The 27362-nt window shown below is 40.5% G+C and overlaps 1 protein-coding gene across 23 annotated transcripts in view; it reads left to right on the forward strand.

Annotated features, from left to right (window-relative positions):
- Positions 1-27362, forward strand: part of DTNA (dystrobrevin alpha) — a 220283-nt gene that overhangs the window by 90115 nt on the left and 102806 nt on the right. Inside the window, exon 1 of one of the 23 annotated variants that reach the window (XM_085052777.1) lies at positions 11311-11433. The exons of the other annotated variants lie outside the window; for them this stretch is intronic. The gene's annotated coding sequence lies outside the window, so the exon portion shown is untranslated. Of the gene's footprint in view, positions 1-11310; positions 11434-27362 lie in introns of those variants that run through there. 23 annotated transcript variants of the gene reach the window in all.

Raw genomic sequence — 27362 nt, forward strand, 5'->3', positions numbered from 1 at the left:
ATTTTTTTTTTTTCTTCTTTGAAATAGGGTTTCTGGCATTTGTGGCTGAGGAGGAAAGCTCCAGGTGATGAAGTGTGCATTATCTGTTCAGTGGTGTCCTAAACCCCAGCTGAGCACACAGTCAACTGGCCACTGGGTCTTGCAGCCCTGGGTTAGCAGCAGGAGCCCCACAGAGTTGGGTGCTGCTCCCTGCTTGGTCATGACAGCTTCCAGGGAGGGTGGTGCCAACTGCTGCATCTTCTGTCCCCAGAACCTGGGAGAGGCGGGGAGATCAGGGGTGGTCCTGAGGTCTCATTTAACTGGTGGCCTCTTTGCTCCAGACCCATTCTACCTGCCAGACTGCAGAATTGCTCTCAAATAGAGATGCTGAGCTGTTCTAAAATTTGTGGCAGCTTAATGTTTATCTCAGATGAGGGACCGGATGAGTGTTGCACATCAGTTTCCCTCATAGCATGTGCCAAGCCGTAAATATAAAATGCCAGGTTGTGGTTATAAAAGCGGTTTGTCAGATATATATGGCACACTTCCCTTGATACCTTTAAACTAGGTGAAACAAAACAGACCAGATATGCATATCCATTTTAGCTTTTGAACTACTAATGTTACGGTGCTATCTTCAGTGACTTCAGTTTTATCATGGTGCTATAACTGCCAGTGAACTACTGTACTTAAAAGGTTGTTGGCATATCTTTTGTAATTTTGAAAATAAAATATTCTTGTCTCCCTCTGGCTGAGTGGTTAAATCACACTACAGTGGCCCTACTTGATAATTTGCTCATGAAAGCCTCAAATCCTAGGGTTAATTAAAGCATGGAATAAGTATCTAGGGAGGCATACATAAATGCTAACAGGATTCCTACCACATATCTACAGAGGCAAGCATCACCATGTATAGTTTATGCTAAGCTGAGAAAAGGAAATCCTTAGATCTCTTACAAGGCAGAATTTTTATATTTTGTGACAGATGTAGGCAAAAAAACCCAACCCCTCGAACGATAACAAAACCACACAAAATTTTATAATGACAATATGTAAATATATCCCTAATAATCATAGGGATTAAACGTTCTGGGAGACTGTATAAAGCTTTGTATTTGCAGAAATCATAATACCCATTCCTATCAAAGGAACCTGGATCTAGGATCAGAAAGCTAGGAAGTCTGCTGTGTCTGACTGAAACTGCTGAGGAAACTTTAGCAATCAAAATTATCTACTGATAACGTAATCTGGCCAGTACTGCAGGGCTGAATATTATGAAGAAAAACTGCATGATCCACAATTACAGGTGATCAGAAATGTTGCTCAGCTCCTTTTCTAAAAGCCCTGGTTCTGAGAACATCCACTGTCACTCACCGTCCGCCCCTGGCACAGGCACTTGCCCAGAGGGAAGGGTGGCGCTTCCTGACTTCCATCCTCCTCCTTGGCTGCCTTCCATTTTGCCCACAAGGTTTGTTTTTGTACTGGGTTGACCTTCTTCAGTTTGTGCTGGTTAGCTGAGGTAAAGGCAAATAAATGGATGATGTGACCTGGAGCTTTTGGCCAAAGCCCTCACCGCTATTCTCTCAGCATTTACCACTCTGGCATAAGGGGATTCTGGAAAAGGTCCCTCTAGCCCCTGGATTGCTGGGATTTTAGGTATTCACTCGTGTAATTTTGTTCATTTTAAAAGAGGTTAGGGTTTGTCTACTTAGAGCAGAACCTTAGGAGATGTACTGTTACCATCTGCTTTAAGCATCCAATTTGGATGCATTTCAGATGACAGCGTTAGGAGCAGCATTTCCCAGTAACTTCATTGTAGAGAGGCAGGTGTCTCTACATGGGCAATTCAGGTCATTCATCTTAGATGCTTAAAACAGAATATATGCAAATTCAGACTGTCTGCTGCCTTCACCTCATCCATTGCTTACGTCTGTTTATGTCTTAAAGGTGATTTATCATCAAACTGCTGAAAGAGACCTTGCACTCTTTTAAAGTTATCTGCCCAATGAAGAAAAAAAGGGCATTAGGCCATGACTGCATGCCAATTACAACATGTGTGCCCCCTGGATATGCTTGCACCTGAGCTGCTTGGGAGGTGGGACTGAGGTTCTGATGGGTGGGTAGTAGGGGGGCATTAGAGAGGAGGAGGTCCAGGCAGGACCAGCAGCAGCCCCATTGCATTTGGGTGAGTGGCCAGAGGCCAATGGCTGGGCTGATTTAGCCCAGATAGTTTTTGAGGCAGCTTGAGCTATTGCCTTTGCAGAAATATGTTAAAATATAAATGAAGGAATGTGTTTCAAATGAAACCATCTCTGCAGGAGTGTGGAAGCAACCGTGGTGGTATGGAACCTAATTGCCACTTTATTTGTGGATGTTTTTCTTAAACATATCCTTTTGAGAACCATTAGAAAAAGGCTGTTTTATCAAACTGCTCCCTGGCCCCTTGTGTTTGTATGTTTGCTCCGTTGCTTTGGAAGTGCTTGAGCTGTCACTTTGCTATAGAGTTTTAGTCCAGTCTTCAAACATTTGTTCCCCCCAGTGTTAGAGGGCTGCTTCATATAATCATCACTGGCCTTGTATTCAGTGGCATAACAACTGTTCTCTGGAAGGGCAGCAGGACAAGTCATGGAACATATCAAGCACCTGAGAGAGAAAGAAAACACAAAGCCTACAAGACAAAGCGTTGGCACGGATGGCAAATATTTGACAATTCTTTGTGGTGGAAAGTGAGTTCTCCCCAGGAAGGAGAAATACAGAACCAATTCAAAATAGTGAGCAAAAATTCTGAGTGTTCCAGCAGTAGTTATCAAGGGGATTGCACAGACCACATGTTGCTTGTAGCAGCATGGGGAACGCAGGTCAAACCCTCCAGTTCCTAGGCTGTTCATAGGCACTCTTGGGGAAGAGGTAGGCATGATGAAAAATAGGCTGGAAATTATGTATATTCTGCTTGCTTGCTTGCTCCCTTTTTCTCTTCCCCTGCCCATGTATCTGGATTTTCCCAGCCATTCAGCAAGCCTGTAGGAGCCAGCTGAGAAGCTGGCAGGCTTCTTGCAGGCATCCCTGGAGGTGTGTGCAGGCAGGGTCACTCTACTTGCTCTCTTCCAAGGTAGGGTTCCTTGTTTGGCTTGGTGTGGGAGTGTACCTGGCTGGCATACCTGTCTTCCCAGCCACCTCAGGGGTCCAGGTAGGCAAAAAGTGAGTCTGAGCCCAGGCTTCAGAGTGTTTTTGTTCATTCTGACCTATTTTGCTTAAAGTGCTTTATTTTGGATTCAAGAGTTTAATCTCAACCAGAAGCACACACTGTGTGAGAAATCCCACTCATCAAATAATCAAAATAATTTTTTGGGACCCTGTGGGTTTTTGCACCGTAGGGCTTGAGTGTTTGGCTGCCAATGGTGTGCACTGCCAGTAACCAAATAGTTGGATCCTCAGGGAGAAGGGAATAGGGGGAAGGAGGAGCTGTAAAGACTTCTGTTGTCACAACCTTTTTTCAGCTATTACAAGATAAGGACGCAGTTTCGTAACACAAACTCTTCCTGCCTCAGTACAAGGTCTCCCCTGTGCCAGACCAGGGCTGTTCTCTCCTGTCTCTGCACTCCACCTTCCCAGCAGTGCTGGAACTGGAACAAAATAGTTGCAGTGTTGTGAAGCAGCTCAGGCACAGAGAAGATTCTGCCATTGTATTTCTACCACTGTGGCCTGAGGCATTTTAATTTGAGAAGGGCATCCAGGTCAGCTTGAGCCCAGCCTGGCTTGTTAGCACCAGTGCAGCCATGGCTGTGTCCTCTGGCTGTCCCTGTCCTCCTGTGCAGTGGCTTGTGTGGGGCTCACAGCCTCTGCGAAGCTATGCTGGATCCATGCGGTTGGGGCTTGCAGAGCCCAGATCCCTGAGGAGCGCATGGAGGTGACATCCAGGTGACTGAAAGACTTGCCTGGGTCCAGCATGACAGGCTGGGAGCCAGAGCTGGCACAGCATCTTGTTGACACCCCTCAAGAGCCAGCTGGGTGCTCTTGCACCGTGCCCAGCAGCTCTGCTGAGACACACAGGCTGGCTTGGTCAGGATGTGTCTTGGATCGGTGGGACTTTATGGTCCTGGCTCCTTGTGAAAGCAATTAAATGAGAAGAGTGGGCGCTGGTCTATGTATAAAGGGAAGGCTAAAACTGTGATCATCTGTGACTCAGAAATGTGGCAACAAACAAACCCAGCTACAGGTTGTTTGCTTTTAGTACCCCACAATCTCCTAGAGTTGCAGCTGAACCTTCAGCCCTTTGGGCAGCACTAGCAGGAGGCCTTTTCTGCCTGTTGACCCAAGCAGCTGCCTTGTACCTGGACAGGGTACTGTGAAGGAAGTCATGCTGTCTGTAGGGCAAGTGGGACAGTGAGATGTGATTCCCTGTGCCATTTCCTGCTTGACTTTGGAAGTGCCAGAGCAGTGCTGTTACTCCATCCCTTGTCCTCACACTGCCTTTTAAAGGGAAAGTCAAGTCTTGGCACCTGCTGCGGGCTGAGTTCATCCAGAGAGATTCAGTGTTCACAGGAGCCAGGCTTTACCTTTATTTTGTATGGCTTGAGTATTGTTGTCCTATGGCAGTAGGAACAGAGCCCTCTAGAAGGTTCAGTAGCATTTCTGATGAGAAAATATTTTGATGGGGAAATAGCCATTCATCTTAAAAGCACACATTGCTTGATGCCATCTGTGTCAGGCAGCCCCTGGCCAACAGGTGTTTGAAGAAAGGCAGAGTAACCTTCCTCCGAGTGCATTTGACATTGGCTCCTTCTCCTGTTGCATTTCCCAGGTAGTTATTAACTGACTCTGTTCCAGAACAGTAAGCACGTGATGATGCTTCAAGCCATATCCAACCCTTTCTGTGCAGAAGTAACTACCATCTGGAAGCTGGTTTCCACCTTTCTTAGCACATTCCAAGTGCATACCTGTTTTAAACAAAAACCTGAAGAGTTCAGGGCTGTCTTCCATAAACAACAGGCACAGTTTCTGAAACTGTCTGGATTTTCCTGTAGGTCCATGGAAGTATTTTACAAATCCATGAGATGAAGGAGAACTGGGTTTGGAGGGAACACAGCAGGAGAGATAAAGACTCTGAAAGCGTGAAATCATGAGCGACATAGGAGGCTGCTTTTGGCCTTGGGACATCAGAGCAGACATGAATTATTGAAATGACAGCTCTGTTAATGTATGTGTTGTCAGCCCTTCTATAAAGAGTGAGCAGGTGCTGTATGACTGCAAGTCCTGTTGAGTGGGAAAGCCCTCTTGTCATGGAGTGGGGGAGATTTCTGCTGGGGCTCCAGCCTGCAGCTTCAGCTGCCTGACCTGGATCATTTCTTGGTTCATACTGAGGGATATTGCTCTTCAAAAACCTGTGTTCGCTTCTGTTATAACAGGTGATGTTCTTTAATAGTCCATTAGACTCCCTCCACAGGTTTTCATTTTACCTTTTTACTCTATACAGAATTTGAGTGAAGCCTCTAACAGTACTGAAGACAGACTGCAATATTAACAGATGTGCACGGAAGGTTTGCTTGCCTTTCAGCTTTTGGGGCTTTTTTGCAACTGTTTGTGTGTAAGGTACTTCACACAGAGTTTGCAAACGCCTGTGTAGCAATTGAAACTCAAACAGATTATACAGCTTCAGGATGTGCTTTATGGCCTGTCTGTTCTGATAGTCAGCATTAGGAGAAGAAAATTCACTGTGTATTAACAAGAGGATGGCATTGAGTAATTGTATAAATTATTCTAAGGAGAATGCTTTCGCACCATGTGTTTTGACCCTGTATCCAGAGTGCCAGACAGAATTTTAAAAGTGAATCAATAAGTAAATACCTATTTAAAGGTGACTCTTCCAGGAGCCTGCATTGCTGTTTTCCATCTTCATGGGTCTCTGAGAACAGCTGCAGCTTTGAGCATCTTCAAAACTGGAGATCTGTGAACTGCAAAGCCAGCTTTTGCTGACAGATACAGCAACATGCAGCTTCCACAAACAGCTTTGGCAAGTCTTGTATGAAAATAGGGTAAAAATATTGTGAATTAACTTGGACAGAGTTTGACTCTACTTATAAAGCAGTAAAACAGAATGAATTCGTAATTAGGGTTTTTATTTTTATTTTGATTTTGATTTTGGACTCTCTAACAGAGTGGGTTGAGGTCCATGATAGCAGTAGCTGTTTTTTCTGCATCTTTGGTTACATTCAGACAAATAGAGAACTAAACAGAAATGTTAACTTTTGAATGATGTAGTTGCTGGACTACATTCTTACTTCTGACACTCCTGGAGCAATAGTATCTTTCACACCTTGAACAGGCTTTTAATCTTGAAAACAAGAAGCAATTAGTCCTACTTGAAAAGCTTAGCATGTTTTGGTGAAGGTAGGTTCCTGGGAAAACCTGATTAGGACCACTTCAGAAAAGTGAGGCCCAGTTCATATGGCAGGTATCAGGTTGCTGCCACTTCAGTCCCTGCTCTTGCAGAAGCTTTCTGCAGGTGGAAGGCTTGGCTGCATTGCATGTTCTATTCTTTTCTGTGCTGAAACTTCTGGAGGAAAAATACGGCCTTGCTTTGCAGGAAGAATTTGTTCTCAAAGATGCAGTTACAAGACTGGGACCATAGCGGTGGTAATTCATATATTCTGGTACACTTACCGAGGCAAACTTTGAATGGTATTACTAAGATGTCTCAGCAGTGCAAGAATTCATTTCGAAGCTGTAAAGCATCAATGTTTAACTCAAAACTCTCGGCTGTGGTTTGTCCTCGCACTTAATTTAGTAGGGCAGTATTAATAATGATTATTTAGCACCTTCCAGATAAATTAATTTCTGTTCCACAAGCAGACAATTTTGTAAAAGTTTTTTCCAGACAACAATGGTGGAAGTGCACGGTTGTTTTGTTTCTGAAGGTGTAAATCTTGTGTTTGTCACCTGTACTGGCTCTGCAGCTACACCACTGTGCTTGTGACTACCGAGCTTGATTTTGTTATTGCAATCCCTATGGAGATAAGGACCTAAATTTTGAAACCAGTGAATGGCAGGAGCATAAAAATAATGATTATCTTTTTAAGGAGTGCTGATTTCATACTATTGACTCATTTGCTTTCTTAAAAATAAACCCTAAGTTGTCCCCCAAAGCCAAACCTATAGTTTAACTGTGTCTTTCTTTTTTAGACTTTGCCATAACTTGGCTCTCACAGGTGACATGAGTCTATCTAGGTTAGATTTGCTGCACAAGAAAACAACCCTGACTTTTACCGGGTGGGTGGACAGGAAAAAACCCAACTTTTTGTCAGTCTTTTGTGTTGCAGCAGCTGGATTCATTGCTGCTATAGCAACACACCACATGATGAGGTGTATTAGATTGCTCTGCGCAGAGCACGGGGGGAAAAGGAACACAGCTCCTTGCTGAAGGTAAAGGTTGCACTGGAGTTCCTGCTGGAGAGCTGTGGAAGGTCAAATGCTCCAGTTCCCAGCACATGTTGTGCACAGCGGAAGGTAGAGGCGTGTGGAGGTGTTAAACTGCAGAACCAGGTAAGGTACAGCTGCATCGATTAACCTGAGATCTTACCCTCCTCCGTGTGGCAGCTCAACTTCCCAGAGAGTTTTCTCTTTGCTGTTCCAAGTTTGTTTTTTTTAAAGTTGCTTTGCTAATGTGACAATGTGAAAACATTGACAACGTTTGGAACTGTGAGACTCTTTACTGCAGAGAGACCAGTCTTGCAGATTAGGAGGTGATTGTCCTCAAATCAATGCAAAAAGTATATGTAGTTTTTTGCTGTTGTTTCAGTTTCTCTTGGAGGTGTTGAACAAGTTTTGGTTTTGTTACTGTCTGCACAGGCATTCAGAACATCTCTATTGTCAAGTCAGAATTCAGGGCATTATCTACACAGTGATTTTTATTATCAGTACTTTTTAATGATCTTGCTCTCTCTAGCATTTATTAACATTTCTTCCTCTCTCCCTCCCAATCTGCTTCATCAGGATGCCTGAGTCTTATTGGAAATGAATTTTCATGTCATTTACTCCTTCAGGTTTTATGCTGCCTCCTTAACTGTAGCAGTGTTGTTAATGCAGTTAAACAAACTTCAGTGCACCTGTAAGGATGTGAAAGTGGAAACAGTGCCACAGGTTATTGTGGTTTTTACCCTGTTAACCATTCATCCACACAGGTAAATGGGAATAATTAATGTCGGCATTGAACGTATATGTTTATTCAGACTCACGGCAAACTCAAAAAACTATTTACTCCCCCATGTTCTCTATGCACCTTTCTTTTTTGCTTTTACACATCATTAGGTTAAATGTGGCAGGCTTCAAGTGGCACACATTAGGTGGGGGAAGACAAAAGTACTTTAGAAGGGAAAAAACGGAGGGACCAAAGCAGTAGTGGAGAATGTGGAGAGCCTTCCTGAAATTCAAGTTAGATGGTTTAGTACTTTTCCTGCTTCCCATGAGGCATTTCCAGTATTTTGAATGCTTTCTATTAATAACAACGTAGAACATAATTCTTTCTTAACACTTTACACTACTTTAACACAGGGCAACATGGCAAGGGTGTAGTCTTTCTCCACTGCCCTAAGATAAAGATTTCAAGCAACCTTTCTTTTTCTCCAGATATATTTATACCCCAATGGTCCAGCATTCAAAGTGCTCATTGCCACTGTCGGCAGACTGGAAGCATTCCTGTGGAAAATGAGGGATGGTGCAAAGGTCAAGCCTTCCCCTCACTCACCCCTTTCAGTGGCAAGAAGGGACAGTCTGAGTTAGGCATAACTGAGCCAAGTCTTGAGCGGTGAGCAGCTTTCCCACAGCAGAGAGCAAGTGTGCTTTGTGCAGCGCTGTGGGGACTGCAGGTCACAGCTCAGGTTTGAGCAAGGCTCCCCTGGCTCTAATGAGGTGACCTCAACAGAGTTGAAGAGAGAAGCAGCCACTGTGACTGTCAGCTCACAGGAGAGAATTTGTGAAATAAAAAACCATAAACGTGCCGCCCAGTAATGATCCCTGATCCCAGAATGAGACAGGTTTGCGAGGAGTTGAGTCGGGATTCTTGAAAATGAGGATTCAGAAAGGGTGGAAATCTTTGAACAGGAAGATTAGCTGTACAAGGGAAAACTCAAGCAAAGTAGGACAGTGATTTAGCTCTGATTCTACCACTTCAAGCAGAGAAAGGGAGTCCAGATCAAATGATTTAAGCAATCAGAGAAGCTTAATCTGTCTAGATTTAGGGATCTTGTTTGACTGGGTGAATGATGAACCTAAATCAAACACCCAAGAGCTCTTTTCACTAATACAGCCCATCCATTGTGGCCCAAAGTGTAAGGCACCAGGGATGCAAGTGATTCATCGTGTAGTATTACTAACAGACTATCTAAATGAGTATCAATGTGATGCACTAGGGCTGAGTTTGTCCAGGGAATTAAAAAATTAGGGAATCTAGATAAAAGGAAACAGGGCACCTTCTTACTGAGTACTACCCTTCTATTTGTGTGTGGAATCACAGGTGATTTATTGTAAGGAAGGGAGAAAAGTGAGTGTCTTCATTAAAGGCATCATTATTAAGCAAAACAAAATTGAAAAGTGTCCAGCTAATCACCTTTGCTAGACTAGCAAAAAGGTAAGAGATTATGGAAATATGGGTATGGAAAATCATATTCTCAGTGAGGCCTGGTGAATGGAATGAATATGAGTATTGTCAGTAAAAGGTAGTTTCCTTCACCAAATAGCATTCCATTGCATGGGTTTTTTCTAGGACCATATTAGACTCTACAAATGTTCTTAAAGATCATAATCCTGGTCATGATGTGGTGAAGAATAGTGTATTTTCAAATACTAAGTTTTATTCATTTGTAGGATCTGTGAGTACATATGAACCTTCTCCTTGGAATTTTGTTTCACTTACTTTTTACTGTCTCATTAACCCCACTGAATCTTTTTTAAAACCTTCAAAACAAATAATACCTGCTGCTAGCTGAAACATCTGAAAGGTGCAGTAAAACAAACAATAATTCTGTGTAGTTTATGGGTGCCTCTTCTACATGAAGCAGCTGAGAAAGTAATGGAAGACTGCTAAAATGCACCACTGTGCCATGAGAATAAATTTACTGCACTGTTTTGCAATTCAGATTTTATTCAGCATTAAAACTGTAACTCATTAATAATGTCAACAAATTTGCAAGGAAGATTTCATCTGCCCACTCCTACAGATTAAAATCACACCATTTATTGATATGATAATCTTTTTGCTAGATTTGGATTTGTGGAAAACAGCAGAAATACCTAAATGACTTGACTTGAAAGAAAAAAAATAATCCATTGAACTGACATGACTGTGTGTCAGCCTCTGAGAAGAAAGAAATCTGGAATCTTGATTAGTAGGAATCAAAACAGACACAAAATTGTAAGGCTATGTGATACGATGTGTATATGCCTTGTATGCAAGTAGTAACATAGGCAAAATTCCAATATGGAACAACTTGCAATGACTAATTGATACAGGAATATGTGCACCAGTAGGAGCAGGCCAGTCCCTCACTCAGCCATCAGATGGCTGAGATATTTTTCTAGGAATAAATATGTACAAGGATGATTACAGTAGCAGATGCTAACTCTAGGAGCTTGAGCTCGACATCCAAATGTTCATCTGCCTCAACCAGGATGAACAAAAACATTTCCAAAGGGAGTCCTAACATTTCCAGGGCCACATCTCAGATCCAGTGGGCATTGGCAGCAGTCCAGAGTGTCTTAATTCACATGTGGTCTCAGGAACAGTTATTTCCAGAAGGTCCAGCCATTTAAAGCATTCAGCATGGAAAACTAAAGAAAACTGTTCTCTTTGGAAGGAAGCTTGCTATGAAATCATTCTGGGAGAAGTTGATTACCTTCTTCCTAGAACACAAGTGCTTGTGTCATCAGGATGTTTATCTCATATGTCTGTAGGGCTGGCTTCAACACCCATTTCAGCTGTGTGTACTGAAACAGGTCAAACACATTCAACAATTTGTGGAACATGAGTCCAGGATTGCTGTGGCCACTGAACAAGGGAAAACATAATATTAACATATATTAAAGCCTCAAGGAGAGATGTAAAGCTGCCACTTGGGCACATTTGTCTGTGGTTGGACTTCCTATAATTCTTCCTCTGAGGAGCTTGCCTTCAATATTGCCAAGTCCCAGGTGCTCACAGGTCACGAGTCTGTGCTACAGAGCAGTCATGAGATGCTAGAGCTCCCCTGCTTCCAGGCTCATTGCATGTTCTTTTCTGCAGCCGTGAACCGTGGAGAACTTCTTTGTTCTTTTGCAGAGCAAAAGCGTCTGTTCAGCCTCCTGTTTCCAGTAGTGCAGCCTCTTAAGGAAAAAATGCCAAATGCTGCGACACTCTGAGAAGAAAATTCTCTTCTCCTGATGGAATGGTAGAGGTACAGCCAAGAGAAAGCCTCACTCTTTAAGGTGGGCACATAGTGCAGAGACCCTAAAATTTAGAGATGCATTTGGGAATATATGCAGATGATTACTTTCAGTAAGGAATTAACTTTCTTTGAAAGAAGAAAATCAGCTCCTTTAGCCAGAAGCTCCTTTAGCCAGAAGCTCCTTTAGCCAGAAGCTCAGGGCCTCTGGTGGCTCTTAGAGATGTTAGGTCTTTGAGTTGAAAGGGAGCACAGCTTCTTCCAACAGATTTGTCCCCCAATAAGCCTGTGCTGAGATAGTCGGTGGCTCTGAACATCAAAGACTAAAGCTCCTATCCAAATGCTGAGCTAAGGAAAAACTCTTCTCTATGATTCTACCACCTCCTCCATCAACTTCAGGCTATACTAATTAATTAATCTATAACGGGACACTTCCCTGCCGGCCTGTCTCATGTAGCCCAAACCTCATAAACCTGCTTTTGTGTGTGCATAAATGCACAGATGCACATACAGACACACTTAAAGTAATGCATGTGTGTCATTAGACACAAACTATTGGGTTGAATTACTTTGGTTTTCAGGATTTCCAGAGAGAAAATGACTGAAGAAAAGGTGAAATGTCATGAGCTCTTTTATTTAAGTGACCTAAGAAGTGCTGTCACATAGGGTCAAGGAGGGTAAAACAAGCAGCAACTGCAAGTCTCCCCTTCCTTCTGCTGAGCAGGTAGTCTGTTAATGGTGTCAAACTGTGTGCTGTTCTTCTGAGATGCTGAAGCAGCTCTGACTGCCTCTGAGGCCAACCATCCCATCCTCAGTGAGAGCTGCAGCCAAGCACTGGACTGAAAGCAGCTGGATTTACAGGGCTGAGAGGCACTGTGCCACCCACCCACCTACTAACTGTAATTAGGAATGTTCCTTCTCACACATTTATGTCACGAGGTGGGGACTGAAAGCCTGTTAGCTGTCTCTAGTTAGGAGTATTTTTGTGTGGAGTGCTTCTTAGAATGGAAAGAGGCAGATTAGACTTTCAAGCACCCTTTGACAACAGCACTGAAGCTGAGGGTGCACTGAGGAATGCTAATACTGGAAAACTAGGAACATCTTGACTGTTAATTCTGCTGAAGTTAGCAGAGCAAATGAAAAAAAAAAGTCGTGGTTTTTTTCCTTTTCATAACCCCTAGGCTTCATAAATGCATCATCCTTCTTTATTGTCAATTTGCTCAGAAAATCATTGCTGACGTCTCACCTAAAGATTTATTATCATTCCAGTCAGGCTATCTTTTACTTATATTAAAGATTTCTTGGATTTTTACCAGCTTTAAATTATATTGAAAGTAGGCAGATGAACATATAAATTAAAAGGTTAATTGAAACGGAAATATTGCACTGGCACAGTTAATTTGTTTCAGTTTAAATGTTTATTAGCTTAAATGAATATTTACAGAACCAGGACAAAAAAGTTTTGTGTCTATTTCCACAGGCACAAAAGGAAATGGGCTTGTATTTAAAAGGTAAATACCAACTAATAACCCTTAAAACCAGTAGTCTGTTGAAGTTTATTTCTGAAACAAGGAATGATCTTCTGTAGCTGAACATCAGATATTTTATGGTTTCCTATCAGTCACCAGTGTCTTTTGGGATTTATGAGCACACTGAAGTTCTCAAAGGTGTCCAGAGAAAGAGCTTACATTGTACAAATGCTTGGGGCAGGAAACAGTGGTAAGGTCTTGTGCCTGACAGGAGATAACCATATGATTTTCTTGTCTTCTTTGTGGACTTTTAGAGACTTGATCATCAAGATCATCATGAGGAAGAGTTGTTAAGAGAAATCTGTCTGTTTTTTCTTTTCCCTAGTTGGAGAGGGGTCAGGAAATGCAGGAAAGGGAAAATGTTATCCTTTCCAGCTTTCCTGGAAGAAACCATATTTCAGTTAGTTGGCTTTCCTAGGGTGCCTAATTTAATAGCATGATCAAACTGTAGTCCCAGTCTAGGGGGCAAATTCAGCAGCAATAGTAACACCAAAATAATTAACTGATCAGACTACATCTGTATGAACACAGTCTGTATGTGTTCAAACAGACTACATCTGTATGAACACAAATGTGTTTTTTAGATAGAGCAAGTGCTGCAATATATTCCAGAATAAGGAGTAGCACATGTTATTTGGAGAATGTTAAAACATGAAAAATGTGCTTTAATTGGATTAATTTAAAGAAGTTTACATTTGAAAACATCTAAGCTTGATAAAAATGGTATTGTGTGATTTCCTGTTCAAAGAAATATTATGGCCCCAAATAGCAACACAAATGGATTTCCCCATGCCCCCTCCAATATCTAATAGATGGACTACTTTAAATTCTGCTTCATCCCCTGTATTAGTTTTCTGAGAGGATTTTCATCATCAGACTTTAGGGAATACACTTACACACCGAGGTCTTAGAACTATGGTAATTTTTAATCTTCATCAAGTATCCGCTTAGACCTCATTGGCTTTATGGCATTCAAACTTCTCTTCACATTTTACTAGGTAATTTTCTCCTTACAGCATCTGTCCCAGTTATACAAGTGGATGTACTGGGACAGTTTTATACCAAAACCACCAGTTTGTGACAAGTGGGAAAGGGGTTTTTACCTCAATACATGATTTTGTGAGTTTATACATCTTAGCAACACTTCAGGATGGAAGACGGTAGTCTTGGGCAATGATGTGGATACAAAGGTCAGGATATGCCTCCTGTTTTGCTGGAAGTGTGGCAGTAGTAATCTTCAAAGAATATTATCCTACCCTGTAACTAACTGCATCAGTACTGAGCATCTTAAATGTGCTGCTTCCTGTGGCTTGAGAAAAAAAGCTTAGTCCTTTGGCCTCTAAGCAAAAGAGTTACTGTTTGATTTTGATCATTTCCTGTCAGCCATTCGTTGTTTCCTGAGCAGTGCACACACAGCTCCCATGTCAGCAGCCACCCAGCAGGTCCCCAAATACTTCTTTGTTGGACTGCTTTAAACTGATGTGTTGTTCATAGATACCTGTTGTTTTATTTCATAAGCCCGGTGTGTTTGTTCCATGTTAGAAGTGTAACTGTTCACCTCTGAAAATTCTGTATGCAAAGGTACAATGCAGTGTCTTTAGTGGGCTTTGAAAATACTTCCAACGTCCTGTCAGTGAAGGGCACTGATAGGAACCCATTTAGCTTCCAGTTCCTTGTATTCTCCTTCTCCTCTGGTATCTCCACTGCCTTCCCCTGTCTGCACTGACACTCCCTTCTCTCCCATTTTACTTCTGAAGTGCCCTTATGTGCTTTTGTACTGGAGACTTGCAATCCCTTCCCTAACTGCCAAGATAATGTGTTACAGGGGAACCACAGTGGTCTCTGCACCTTGAACACTTAACATTGATCTCTGGAAAGGAAAATCTGTGGGTGGATGACAGGTGATGATGGGGGATTGTGAGCACAGAGACAGAACACTGCCTGCTTGTGAAAGAAGAAACCTCTTCTTACAGCTGCACCATGTGTAAGGTTATGAAACCAGCTCCTGCCATGCCTTCTTTGTCATGTTGTTGCTGCACCTCAATGCTGAGTCTCCTTTATAGAGTGAATTTATTACAGTGCTATATTAAATGCAGGAAAATGGAGTCATCCTGAACCATGATTAGAATCTAAAGAAGGAGTATGTTTTAAGCTGGCCATTAGAAGGTTTGTTGTTTTTTTTTCTCTGAGTTGGTAATATAAAAATCTGTAAATCACATAAATAACCTAACAGACTAAAAGCAGAATTAAATAATTACTCATTTTGGATCAGGTTTTGGGTTTTAAAAGCCTAAGTGTAATTATTCTGGCACAAGGGACCTTCTAATGGTTTTAAGGCAAACAGAGTTGGCTGCAACAGCCAGCCAGTCTGTAAGCCTTGTGCCATCAAACCATCAAGCACACCCAGCTGGAAGAAGCAGTGAGGCAGATTCCCATGAGCTGGAGCATCACCAGTTTAAACTTGCAGTGGGTCTGGGGGGTTGCAGGCCTGGGTGATCTTCCCTGCAGGAGAGATTGTAACTCCATGTATGTGGACTGTGCATGGCTAAGAGTGAAGCATGTTCATTGTAGAGCTTTTTTTCCAGCCTGCTCTCTGCGTGCTCTCAGATAAACAAGGGACTCATCTCAGCACATTTAACTGAGTTGCATGGAGAGAGAGATGTGATTTTAAACTACTGAAATTGTAGGAGTCCTTTTTTCATAAGGCAGAGAATGTATCAGGTAGAAGCAGAAATAGCTCTTGCGGTTCAGAAATAGATTTTGAATACTAGAACATCCCAGGCCCTTAAGTTTTGGGTGAAGTTCAAAGAAGCCCTTCCAGAAAGCCAGTTCAGAATGTAGCCAGGCCATTCTGTTCCCATTTGTCTTATTAAAGCCTCAGAAATAAGAAGTTTCCTGAGCAGTCCACCAGTGCAATTAGTTCGGAAAATTTTCTTTGGTTTGGGGTTTGACTTGGCAATGTAGAGACCAGCTGCAGATCTGAAAATAGTGAGACAAGAAGTAGAAAGTGCTTTTGCTCCCTTTTACTAAGTTCACATAAATATATTTTGAATTCTGACCAAAACCAGGATAATAAAAAGTTGTAAATAGCATAAGGACAACATTGCAATGATCTCACCACTTAGTAAAAAAAAGTGTTACATTTTCTGTTTAGCTGAAATGCCCTCTCCTTGTCCATAAACATAAACTTTAAAGTGTAAATTTTAATTTCTAACAGAAATAACATACTCTACGTGGTGTATTTTAAATTGAGTGCTATCACATGAGAGAAGATGTCTTCATAATGATGTTTCTGATCTTGAATTAACTGTCAAGCCAGGGCATTTATATTGTGCATTTATATTTCCTACCTGTTGGAAGGGGATAGTAAGAATCTGAAGCCCTATTCTGGTTTTTGGAGCTGATCTTTTAGGGAAGTAAGACCAGGGCTTTAAGTACATTCTACCTGAGAAAATGCTAATCCATCGTCCCTTCCACTATGGCTGGTCAGATGTGAACAGAAAGGTCCCACTGGTGTGCTGGAGGTAGAAGAGGCCAGGACTGGTCTCTAAAAACACCTGCAGGCCAAGAAGAGTTACAGTGGTTATGCCCACATTTTAAAATAACTTCCCCCTCCCTTCTTTGATTTATTGAATAAAGATAGACAATATTTTAAACCTTTCTCTTCTGGGAGTGTCCCATGCAATCTCTGTGTCTTTTCTTCCTCCTTTTTCTGTATTCATTGTTTGGTATTACGCTTCTCATGTCAAAATTCTGGACAGCTAAGGGATGGATTATTTTCATTGCAATCAGTGACTGGAATTATTACCTCAAGGTCATTAGGTTCATTTCCTATCTTTGTAAAAACAGCATATTATTTTAAACCCAAAGTTACTATAGGGGATCAAGATGCAGAAAAACATGAGCTGATAAAATGGTGTATACAGTCTCCATCAGTGACTGTTTCACATCTGCTGCTCAAGGATGAACCATATAGTGTGGTTTCTAACAAATGCCACCTTTTTCATTGAGACCCTCACAGTGATTAAAGAGCAGAAGTGATTGTTGATCCCCACATTGCCGTCATTCATCTCTTATCAGTTGTTATTTCTGATGTTGCTGTTCTTTTGTCTTGGCTCCCCCTTGATTTTGAATCTGATCACATTACAATTTAACCTTGCAGCGTTCTAATTTTAACACTGCAACACTACAAAATAAACAAACATACAAACAAGACTGTTTTCAAAGGATGATGTTTATTTTCATTGCCCAGCTTGATCTTCTGGGACAGAAGAACTCTTCTTCTGTGAAAGTGGACATCTAATGGACATCTTACAATATATCCAGAAATAGAGGTATCCTAAATCACAGGTTACTTTTGAAAACATGAGCTGTTATGGCTAAAGTTAAATATAGGTAAAATCCTAGCAAAATTGACTTCATTGTCATTGAAGTAATTGAAAGCCTTCCCATTGATTTAAGTGGAACTGAGATTAAACTCAGTATTCATAGAGATTTTTTTTCACTTGCAGACATACACACCCTTTCTATTCCCTTTTCTTAGCTCTAAGTGTACTGTGCTGGAGAAGAGCCACTCTAAAGTTCACGACCTGTGGGAAAGTTGGCATGCCAGCAGTGGAGAAGCATCAGTCAGTGCAGGCCAAGCATGGCTGCAAACGTCAGCCAGTGCCTTTCGTCCACAAACAAGAGGGTATTTCACTTGACAGGGCTGCAGCAAAAAACTCCAGGTAGATTTCAACAGGCTTCAATGCCCACTGTTAAAGGGAGAGATTTTAGACATGTTTACTGGGGCTTTGAGTTCAGTACAAGACATTTTCCATAAGATGTTCAGGCTGCGTTTGTGAAAGTATAATGTTGTTGCAGCTTGTGTTGGATATTAGCTCTAGAGAATAAGTCTACAGCAAGTTAGGCAATAGCAGTACTCAGAGTAAATGGCTTCTGACTTTTAGAAGTGTTTGTTTCTATGGAGAGATGTTAATTTTGCCCTTTGTCTCTGTGGCAGAAATTAGAGGAACGGTGTCACATCTGTCTTGTCCCAGGTGTTGATGCTGAGGGAGATTACCAGGGGGCCTGCAAGGAATAGAGCAAGCACTATTGCATTTTACAGTGGAAATCTTCAAGGGAAAAGCAGGGGTTGTACCAGGATGTCACATTTTTAAAATACAATTCACAGTGTTTGTTCGAGGCAAGAGAAATCTACCACAATATTTTGCTCCAGGACTCATGGTAACTCTAGGGAGATTTGCCATCAAATGCAAATCTCTCTAAGTGTCTGCTCTTCATCATTCAGACAAAACTTTGTCTCAGCTTCTGAAGAAATGTAAGCCCTTCCTTTTAAAGAACTAACATTTACTTCCCCATACAATTACCTTCCTGTATACAAAAGAATTTTTTACAGAGAAAAAAAAAAGGAAAAAAACCACATTTTTCTCTTTTAAAGTCGCCCTGTAAAAAGAATGAATATATACACTGAAGTTCCTGTCTTTCCAAATTTGTACTTCACCCCATAAATATCAATATAAATTCATGGATATAGTGGAGTGGCTTCGGAAATGAGTAAAATACTTTTGTACCAGGTCAAAGATGGTCCAGATGTAGTATTTTGCCTGGAAGGACAGCAAATGTGTGGAAATCTTTTTAATGCATACAAATATAGAAGAAAAGATTGTTCTGAGTAGGTGTTGCCTGTGGGAAGCTTAAAAAGTTTAATTTTAAAAGGTTTTCTATCCCATAAACATTCAGGTGTTACCTGTTTTGCAGTCAGTGTTTGCAGTACTAAGGAAACAAATATAAAATGAACACTTTTTTTATCCTGATGTAACAAAATGTGTGTAGATGTGATCACTGTTTGTTTGGTGTGCGTGATGAGAATGAGAACATCTTTCCTTTAGACATTTGAGAGGGTTCTGTATTCATTGTTTTTGTAATCCTTTGCCATGTCAAGGACTGCAGTAAGGACAAAGATTATGTGATGTGTCATTTTGATCCTAACAAATACAGTATTCAGATTGGATATGGTGCCAGTTTTTTGAAAATGTTTGTATCTGGCTTTTCTGTTGAGATTTCAGAGGTGAACAGAAAGCCATTCACATGTGAAGCATTAGATTTGGTGCTCTATATTCTTCCTCTTCAGAGTAGCTCACCTAAAACTGTTCCACTATCTGAGTTTTTGGCAGTGTTCAAGAATTCAGCTGATGTCACAAACTGTTGCTGACAGATTTAACAGCCTCCAGGATCTTAAAAATATTGATTCTCCAACTCTTTTTAAGTTCATTAGATTACAATTTTTATTTGTATGTATTTTTACATAGTTTTATACATTTTTAACATTAGTTTTAGAAATATATAATCTTAAAAACATGCAAGCTTTTTAATATTTTCTAATGTCCCCCTCAAGAGAGTGACACTATTTCAGTCAGCACAGTTTCATCAGATCATTCTGAAATGATCTGTTGAAGTTTAGTTATTTGTGTCTCAGCCGTGAGTATGTTTCTTACATAGGAAACATGATTATCAAAAAAGCAAGATGAAGCTGAAGTTTGAAGGGATCTTGCTATTGTTTCCTTCCCCGTCATTATTTTGACTTTATTAATGCTGCCAGGTTATTTATAGCTCCATGATTGCGATGTTCAAACTTCTGCAGGCTGACTGACTCTATCAGAAACTGCGTTTTTGAAAGATTTCCAGGATTTCTGCTATATGGAGTAGCATCAGCATCCTGGCTTCTTGTGGACCCTTTGGGGCTTCTGCTCTGGGAAGTCCTGCTGGTGTAGGCAGCTCACAGGGCTAACTACAGATGCTACCTACAGAAGTGCTACCCTGTGATGCTTTTCTACTTCTCCCAAATCTCTGTGATGCTGTGGATTAGAGGGTACAGCCTGAAGTAGTGAGGGTGATGGTGAGGAATGACTGGCACTTGATATAAACAAACCTTGTGGTGCTGGAGAGTGCCATTGGAAGTGTTTTCAGTGCTTCTTCTCAACTGCAGAATAGTGAGGTGTGTGCAAGGAACACTAGCAAAAGGCCTTTGCCAAATATTTCAATGCTCTACAGCATGTAAATTAGTTCCAGCCAAAGATGTTTGTGCTCTCTAGTTGCTGTACAAATAGGATTGAGTGACAAAATGGTAAATAAAAGAAAAATTGTAAAAACTGAGGAAAATCCACCTCTGACTCTTTTAAGTCCCCTTTTCTATTCATTTGTGTTGTAAAACCACACTTCCACAGGATTGCTTAAAACCAAGCCTGCAGCTAAATATTTACCCAGTAGATTTTGTTAAATCTGTTTCAATGCCTCTGGAAATGAATTCACACCTCTAATTCCTAAGTATCCTTTGCCTCGGGGCATCTGTAGTGAAATGCAGGTATTAGAAGAGCTGAAATCAGTTGAGATAACTGATAACCTGAGTCAATAAGCAATAGATTGAGAAGACAGAATTATCTTTTGTCTCTCTGGGGTTTGGGAATGGAAATTTTTGAGCTGAAAAGCAGTTGTTCAGATGCTTGAGAAGTATTTTTCCTGCTTCTTTTCAGCCTTCCTGCATCAGTTAAGTACCAGCTAATTTAGTCCAAAAATACTGCCCACCAGCATTTCTTCCAGTGGAAGGTGAAGAACACCTGAGGAGGCACTTGACGACCCCCATTTCTAAGGGAGGGGCAGCTTTCTAACAACTAATGCACTTCACTGTTGCATAGGTTGATATTATCATCTCTGTCACAGGTGAAAGGGGAGTTTGTCAATTCTTCTGTATTTTTCATGTGTCAGCCTGTGGCATCTCTTTAACATAAGGGAGATCTGAGCCCAGTGCCCAAAATCCAGCTCCATTATTTGCTCCCTTGCTTTGCTTTCTATTTAACACTCAGGAGACAAAGTCAAAGAGCAGAATGGTTAAACTGTCACTGAGCACTGTGCTGTTGGACATCACAACTCTGTGATCTAGCACAGAGGAAGTCTGAGGAATCACAAGTCAGTAGAAGCAAATGGATAGTTTGGGAGAGAAGGGACAAAACAAAGGTAATAGTGAAGGCAGAGAGAGCCATGGGGGAGGGGGATGTTGCTGCTGAAGTAGTCTATTTTGAGAATTCTGTGTTTAAGAAACTAAGTTATGAAATATGTAGGAGGAAGAAAGCATATCCACAAGTGAGGAATGCAAGATGAGCCTCTGCTGATAAAACTCTACTACATGTTACTGTATACCACTGAGATTCTCATCCAGAAATACGTCTGGAGTCTTCATTTCACCTCATTGAAAATAGCATTGGGCCTGCAATATATGTTTCAAAAGATTTATTGGGATAGTTTTAAAAGCCACAGACTGTAGGGCATTCACCATATCTCTTAAGAGACTGTCTACAGCCTCATCCATCTTTCACTTCAGAGTTCCCCTGTTGAGATCAGATGTTTTCTGTGTTTAAATATTATTCCCGTTATTCCTAATTAAACCCTGTGTATCACACCTTATAAATCTCTCCTCAACATGAACAGCAGATAGCTGTTTTATTCCCAGCTCATCAGCATTTAACAAAACCGTATAGATTTGATGTTCTTCACTTCCCAGAAATGAGACTGTCTGGTCTCAGTCCTCTGAGTGTTTTCCCATCTCTGCCTCTCTCCTTCCACTCTGTCAATGGCTTCCAGACAACTTGGTGCCTAAACTAGAATGTAATAGTTGAGTGTAGTTGAACCAGAGCCAAACAGAAGGAGAAGGTCTCTTGCTTCCTACTCTGATGCGATGCATTTGATAAGGCAGACCAAAAATACACTGCTGCTTTCTTGCCAGAATACCCAGAAGAATATTAGACATGGTCTCAGAATTAAGCAGATGACACCTGAGGTGCGAATGTACTCATTTTTGTTTGCAAATATCATTAGCCAGCTTAGCTCAAATCTGCTTATTACCAACTCAAACACCTTCAATTTAGATGCTTCTGCACCAGTTTAAGGATTGTCTCCACTTACCAACAGGGTCGAATTGGACATGGTTTTGTCCAGGAGGTAGTGTGGCACTTGTAAGTCACACAGATTTCTCCTTAGTGCCAGTTTCTGTTGCTCTGTGGAGTGGAGTACACTCTGAGTAGTCTCTCGGAGTTGCTCTCTTGTGGCTGCTCTGACAGCAGTAGATTGGAGTGTGGCAAGAGCATCACTTGGGAGAGCTTGGTGCTGGCTCAGAGAATGGCTGCTGCTACCCAGGGCCTCTGAGGATGGAGGGGGCTACAGATGCCTGAGGAAATTGTCACCTGTGGCAGTGAATTCAAGTCCGTTTTTTCTTGTGAAAACCCAAGCCTGTAGATGTTGCTGCTCTCTGCAAGGACTCATGTAATGTTCTCGCTTTTGTGGCCTCATTGAAGTGCACCTGCAGCAGCCACAAGTAGCTGGATACTGGGCTGCTGTGGTACATGGCTATGTGTGGTCAGTAGTTCATATTGAAGGCATCTGTAAAGTGTTTTATCTGCTCAGAACCAGCACATTTCACATAAAAATTGACATGTAACAGTTTTCATTGGTATTCTCTGTCCAAGGATATATTGTGTCTTGCAAGCCTGCTGGAGGCTTTAGTGTCTCACGCTTTTCTCTAGGATGTCTCTGTGCCTTCACATTGACCACCCCTTCCTCTTCTCCTGTCAGCTGTGAGGCCTTCTCCTAGTTGGTGGCTGTTGAGTTTTGCTGACTGGTCTTTGTGCAATAACTCTTTTAAGTGTGGGGGATCTTGGGAAAGGCACCTATACAGCTCATAATTAGTGACCGAGTTGCTCCCTGGGGTGGTTTCTGAGGTGGTTCTCCTAGAACTGCTGTTGTGTTCGAAGAAAATGAGACCTTTTTAAAGGAAGCAGGTGTTGAAAAATTATTTTGAGGACATTTAGTCTTTGGGGGAACATGACATACAGACATAAAGTGTTATGTGACTGTGTCTTGCCTGTTTTAACACCTCTTATTTCCTGTTATTAATGATACAAATGTCATCTTTCCACAAAAGTTGATGCATTGTGTGCATCCTAGAGCAATGCTTGTGTAGGAGTGTGTCTTCTGTCTTGGCTACCCTTAAATGAGTGTTTCTAATAAGTGATCTACTTCATTTTACATGAAGAAAAATCTTTAAACAACCATTTGGGATTTCAAAGCACATCAGGAATCTTTGCAGCCATAAGTGCCAGCCTGCTTAGATGTGATTCTTCTGGGCTTTCACGTGCTCCCCTTTCTTGCCATGGGAGAGGTAAATTCAGGGCACTGAAATTTCTCCAGACAAAAGTCTGCTTACAAGCCCATTTCTAGTAGCTGAAATGTTTATGCAGCTTTGGAGGGATTTCTATAATCTAAATGGTTTTTTGCAATATAATTAATACAGTTTTATTAAAAATGTTCTTCCTCAAGCATGTACAACACTAACTTAAATTCAGCAGAGTCCAACCAGTGTTAGAGGTAACGTGCATATCTGAGTGGAGAGATCCAGATGAGTGAATCTTATGTAGCAGCCTGTTTCTGTTGTGTCCATTTAGAAGCATCACCAGCCATTATCTCTGAATTCAATATTTCAAGCATTAGCTTTCTAGTCTGGCTTAGTATATGAGACTATTTGCTACATAATTATATTGTATTTCATTTTCTTCTGTATGCTATTGTAATAATGATATTGCCTAATGAAATAATGTCAGATTTTAATTAGGTTAAAAGTAATTTGTTAAATTAGGTTTTTTATTTGAGAAAATATACTAGCTGATAGTGTATATCAAGCTGTCCTTTTTGTTGTTGTTGTTTGCATTTGCTTTCATTTCCTTTTGTCCTTTACCTGTTGAAATAAGGGTGGGGGTTTTTAGGGAATTGTTTCAAGTTACTGCAGCCCTCCACAGCCTTTAGTCTAACATATTGATGTTCTAGTGAGGACATAAGATGCCTCACTTGCTATTTATTAAATGGATAGTTTTGCAAAAATTTCTGCTGCTAGTAAATTGCTGCACCGTTTTAATCACTGAAATAAATTAGCTAGACTATTTTGAAAGGATATGATAATACTGTATGAGAGTACTCCAGTAAAAGGAGGCTTAAATTTGCTGGAAGGCAAAGACAGAATACATTTGCATCAAAGAGAGTTTTGGAAAAGAAAAGCTTATGCTAACTTTTGTGGTGGGATACTTAAGGAATAACCAGTGATGTAGGAACTGGCATAAAGTGTAGTTCTCGTTGTAATTCACTTTTATAAGAGAGTCATGAATAGCATCTCAACATACATCCAAATAATGAAGAGAATGCGGGGGTGAAAGATTCCTCTGTTTCTTAATGCCTTCTCTTTAATTCTTTTATTCCTTTTGCTTTCAAAGTGACCTCAGTACTCTGTAAACTTCCACGTCACATGCAGAGGAGCTATGTTCTCTGTTACGTGACTAAAGCTTATCTTTACTGGGAGATACTCTGACTCCTCCTTGAAGTGCCATTTCCAAGTACATTCTCTTTCATGTAACCAACTGTTTGTAGCCTGTCCTTTTTATGTTAGACATTAATTAAGAACTAAATAGAAAACCTTTGAGCCCGGTTCAGCAGCCCATTACTCCTGAGCTAAGTGTGGTCCTCACAATGGAATTCAAGCATATGCTTTGGGTTCAGTGTTTATGTAAAAGCTTTGCAGGATAAGGACAGATTAAAGAAAGCTGTTGTTGAACTGGAACTCATCTGACTTTGCCATTTCTAGAAGATTCAGAAATTGTTGTATTGACCTGTAATTTCTTGTCACTTAAGTTTTATACAAATTTAGACATCTCGTTGCTGGTTTTTTTCTGCTGATTCTTCTGTTATTACATGGTATTGCCAGCCTACCTGTTCTGTTTCTGCCATGTATAATGTGTATTGCTGTACTGCTTGTGTGGTTATTCATGGATGTGCAGACAGGTGGTTATGGGACAGGAATATACAGACCCTAATTTCAATCATTCTGGCTTTGGGAGAGTTAGTATCTTAACTGAGTATCTTGAGGGTTGAACTATTATATCTAAAGGTGCCTAGTGCAATCATTTTAATCATGCATGTGAAACTTCTTTTTCCACCACAAAATTAGAGATGTAGAGGTGTGACCTTCAGAGATCTGGTACTTGAAAACAGAATTCAAGTTGAGTTGACATCTGCTTTTAAAACATCTTCCTTTGAATGCAGCCACCAAAATGATCAAGTCGTATCCCTCTTACCCAAGTCATCAGGCCACTCACAGAAGGGTTATGGCCAGGTAGAAAAAAATAAAATCTTACATTTCCTTATGCCCTGACAGCAGCTAATTGCTAAAAATGCCTTCTTCAGATATTAATTAGATCAGCCTGGAGGCTGCTCCTACTTGCATTAAGGATCTGATTTCTCTCTGCGTGAGATTCATACAGACTCAGTAATCAAAGCTTTCTTTGTCTCAGAAGGTATATACTTAACCCAAATATGCTCCTAAATGCCTTAATTCCCATCCTAGTGCCATTCTTCTGTCCTAGAGCCTGCCCTCACTTAGCTTCAAGACAAATTAACAGCTACCACTATGAGAGAGTACATGTGAACAATTTCATCAGTGCCTTATCATTTTTTCATTTGTAATTTATTTTCTATCTTTGTGGCAAATAGATCTGGAGAGGCTTGAATTTCCATGGGATTGTTTTTAAAGATTCTTTTTTTTTAAAGCTGTATTGTTTAGGTAAAGTTCAGACTTTCTTTTCTATAATCTATTTGTTTTAACATTTCAGAAAACTGAAAAGTGAAAAAAAACCAAACGCATCTGTTTCAGGCATAAAGATAATAAAGCTTAAGTACTTCCTGGTTGTCAGTTGTATAATGGAAGACTTGGTAGCTGATAGGATTTTTTTTCAACTTCGCTATATCAGTGGCTATTGCATTAATTGTTTGGGTGCCAAAATTTGTCATCAGGTAAGGTTACAAAAGCCAATAGCCTTTGTATTAACTAATTTGTTTGGCTACTCACAGTACTTAATTTTAGTGAGATTTTCCCACTAAATGCAAAGGATCTCAGTAATTTCAACTGGCTAGGAATGCATTTTCTCCTGCAGCTAACATTTGATTTATTTAGTTGGTTTTGTAATTCTGAGGACATGAAAGTACCTACTGTCCTACAGCAAATAATCATCAAATCCGTATTTACAAAAACTGACAACTTGTATTATTAAAATTGGCAGAAGCCAGGAAATGCTTCCTAACACAATTGTATCACTGACAGCTTACTCTCAAATGAATTTGGGTTTAATTATGGCAGCACAAGAAGAACTGAAAGATCCCTTTGACTAAGTAGGAGCTTAATTATATTTGAAATCCTGCAACCTCCTTTTTGCCTCTACAAAGGCAAATAAAAAAGAAAGAGGACCAGACTACCAAAGTATCAGAGTATCAATTAAATGTTTCCTGTGATAAGTTCTTATAATTTTTTATCCCTTGAGTTTCATTACAGTTTTCTCTTGCATTCAGCCTTCTCTAACCAACTGAAAGAAGTGGAATTCCAAATTTGAGTGTTCAAAGGTTCTTTACTGATCTTGATTTTTAGAAAAATAGTTTTTAAAAAACATATTTTGAAGGAAAAACTCCAAAATGAGTTCACAGGAAAACTCCGTAAAAATATTTGCACATCAGACAAATCATATTTGGTACTGTATATCGTCAGCTTTTGTGTATGAGTTTTGGGGGATTCTTATTTTCCTGGAATGGGTTTTGAGTGAAAAAGAAATGACTGTTGGTGGAGGTTATTTCTAACTACCCCTTAAATGAACTAAGGATCTGAAATGTCATATTTAAAGGAAATCAGCATTTTCTTTGTTGTTTTAAAATATTTAATAAAAATTTAGATGAAAGACAATTTTAAAATCACATTTGATTAGAAATTTGAAAAACTGCATTTAAATCTGTAGCAGTTAGTGGAACCAATCCCTAATGTTTATCAGAAGTGATGGCAGTGAAGCCCTGGAGAAAAGTATCTTTGGAGGTGACCAAAATTATTTTATTGAATAATCTTACATTCTCAAAAGATGAAAACATATTTGAAGCACTGAATATAAGTTTTCTTTCCAAATTTCATCCAATAGAGTAGTTTCTTGCAGTGTCAGGAAGGCTGTATCAAAAAGAGCATGGCTAGAAAAAATTATCTAAGCAACGTCTGTAAGACAGCTTTTTAAAGTTTCATATGTATATTTTAAGTGTCAAGTACTCATTTTCTTAAATGTCTTTCATGTCTGGAGCAGTAAGAGTCTCTAAGAGAAGTTCTTCATTTTGCAGAGAAAAGCTGAAAATTATCCTTACCCATGAAAAGAAGAAAAATAAGGATTTTGGTATATATTTTGGCCTAGTTAGTAACATTTTGAATTCCTAAACTTGCTAATGCCTAGTGCACTTGGAAAACAACTGATGGCTCCATTGTCATGGCATCCTCTAGTAAAGTTCTGATTCTATACAGTATTAAATATGAAATTAGTCTATTTTG

Source organism: Lichenostomus cassidix, chromosome 2 (genome assembly GCF_008360975.1).
Source record: "Lichenostomus cassidix isolate B80296 chromosome 2, HeHo_3.0, whole genome shotgun sequence".
Lineage (NCBI taxonomy): Eukaryota > Metazoa > Chordata > Aves > Passeriformes > Meliphagidae > Lichenostomus > Lichenostomus cassidix.